At 54.5% G+C, this 2,481-nt stretch overlaps 1 protein-coding gene across 1 annotated transcript in view; it reads left to right on the top strand.

The window, feature by feature from the left end:
- LOC113217373 (glycoprotein-N-acetylgalactosamine 3-beta-galactosyltransferase 1-like) overlaps positions 1-826 on the top strand; it is a 4,047-nt gene extending 3,221 nt beyond the window's left edge. The window contains exon 10 of the transcript XR_003304069.2: positions 496-826. The gene's annotated coding sequence lies outside the window, so the exon portion shown is untranslated. The remainder of the gene's footprint in view (positions 1-495) is intronic.
- Positions 827-2,481: the final 1,655 nt, after the last annotated feature.

The following is a 2,481-nucleotide window of genomic DNA, read 5'->3' as shown; positions in this document are numbered from 1 at the left end:
TTGTGTTTGAAGTGGGTCTGACGTATACTCCGTCGACGCATGGCGTTCTTCGCGCTGTTAGCTGTGAATACGCCTTGTCGAGGTGGGGTGGGGTGCGGTGGGTGCGGGGCGGAACGCCTTAGCCGCGCGCAACAACGGCCGCACCATCACACCGTGGAGCCGGAGCCGCACCGCACCACGCCCACCCCCCAGCCTACGCATGAACATCAACACCCGCGCGCGCCATTGTGGCCGACCCGAGCCCATCATAATCATATTACTCGGCAAAAAAGGTGAAAAAGGAAAGAAAAGAACTTGAGGGACAGCATCGGAATGAAAATAAAATTAATCATTTTCAAATCCCATAAAACGTGTGGTCGTATTTTACTAGTCCTAAGAGATAACAGCACAAAAGGTTCACAAATGTTGCTGTTCTCAGTTTCAAACTTTAATAATTGGTTAATATTGTTTTTAAATACAAGTGTCACTGAAATTCTTATGACTATTTTTTTTAAGTTGACAGTGTAGTGCCTGGCCTATGCGATGCCGCGGCTGCAAGACGCTACGCACATACTGCCAGGGCGGACATTTTCATGGCTTCTGGCGGCAGTCCCTGCCGTTACCTTCAAGAGCGCACTAGAGGAAGAGAGACACACTGAGAGAAAGAGAGACGCATTGCACGAGAGAAATGGAGGAGAAAGAGCGACGATCCCGCGATTTGTCTTTTCCTTCCCCTTCTCTCTTTCTTTCTTCCCGCTCAGTAAGCACATCAGCGGAGAAAGCACAACAAACGCAAACCGTGCTCAGGGCGAAATATGTAAAAAAATAAATGAAAATAGCCGCATCGAGAAATAAATTGCAGGGTGCAAAAGAAACCCTCTAACAACAAAAATGTTATTTCGTTTTGGTTTGCACTGTGTACGCATAAACACTCGTGTCCCGCAGCGGACACTTCCGCGTGCCCTCGACAAGCACCCCGAGCTGCGGTCAGTAACGCCGCCCTAGCACGCCGACGCGAAGCTCAGGGACACTGATGAGATAAGCCCCACCGACCGGACCCCGCCCCTAAACACTCCGCGAACTGCGCGACACCCCGGTGAATAACTGAACACCCGCACGGTAGTGGTGTTCCACCGTTGGTATGTAATTTCAAGTCACCCTGATTCACAAAATAAGAACTTTACCGTTTTTAACTGTGATAATAATTAACAAGAAGTAACGCTGGTACTGTCGCCTGATGGTAATTGGGAAATTCAGGACGTTGCAGGACGTTTGATCGGGCCGGAAAAGGTTGCCCATACAACGAAATGGTTTCAAAACACTATTTAGTAGCCATAAAAAACTAAAGCGAGTAAGTATCATCGTGGCGCGAGTTCAGGAACTGCGATACTGTACCGCACGCCAGGGGTGCGGGAGGGTTGCCTACCCTCAAGCTCAAGGGGCCCGCCGCGCTCGCTGCCCGGTTGGCAACCCACCCGCCCGCTACAGTGGGGCATAGCCGCGACAAGCAGCAAAGGGGGACCTGAAGGGGAACCCGGACGAGCAGCGCGCGTCGGAAGGCTCTGATAACCTTCACGGAGTATGTCACGCAGACGAGTTGCTGCGCGCAAACAGCTAAAGAGACAGCTTCTTGTCCCTCGCGCGTGTCTGCTGCTCCACACTGGAATGTCTCTCTCCACGACACAATCCACACACAACCGGCACTGGAAATCCAACTGTGTTGGTGTCGCAGACCGGCGAGTGTGCGACAGAATTTTCACACACCTACAGATGGCCAAATTAACATTCACACATGTGGGGCCGAGAAATGGCCGCCTTATTGTTTTAGGCGTACGAATCTCTATTCACTCACCATCAAGTGTGTGAATGTTTTCACCCACGTGCAGGTTTGTGACATTTTTACACTTGCACCTCCAGTGCGGCCACTTCCCGTTTGCAGTGTATTCAGGGGCAGCTCAAAAGAGCTACACCACCACCAGCAGCAGCACCATACCGCGGCAGTTATTTACCGGCGAGTAAAAACACAGAGTTTGGGTCGGCAGCAAACAGCGAGCGTCCGTCAAGGTAACCACCACCCGGCCCGGCCCGACCACCGCGCGCCCCGCTGCTGAAAGGACCAACGGGCGATAAACCCCGGCCCGGTACGACAGCCATCTTGTTTTCATTGAATAATTGGTACTATGTCTCTCGGCGGGCGGGGCTGCCGGGGAGCCAGCCGGCCGGCCGGCCCGGGATCCGCCTTGGCACTACCCGGGAGAGAGAGAGAGAGGGAGAGAGAGATGGAAAGAGAGAGAGGGGGGCGGGGGTAATTTGGTTGGGATCAGGTTCACTGCCGCGCTACGGTCGCGGCTGCCCGGTGCGGTGGCCCCGCCCTAGGTACCGTAGCCCAGGAGGAAGGCGTCGTCGAGGCGGACGGAGAGCGGCGGCCGCGGCGGCTGCTGCTGCGGCGGCCTCAGGTCGGGCCCAACGGATTAGGAGAGGACCCAGAGAGGAGACGGGGGG

The sequence above is a fragment of the Frankliniella occidentalis genome, unplaced genomic scaffold (genome assembly GCF_000697945.3).
Source record: "Frankliniella occidentalis isolate FOCC.00 unplaced genomic scaffold, Focc_3.1 Scaffold95, whole genome shotgun sequence".
Taxonomy (NCBI): Eukaryota; Metazoa; Arthropoda; class Insecta; order Thysanoptera; family Thripidae; genus Frankliniella; species Frankliniella occidentalis.
Note: the sequence above shows the minus strand (reverse complement) of the source record. Positions and strands in the feature narration are given on the sequence as shown.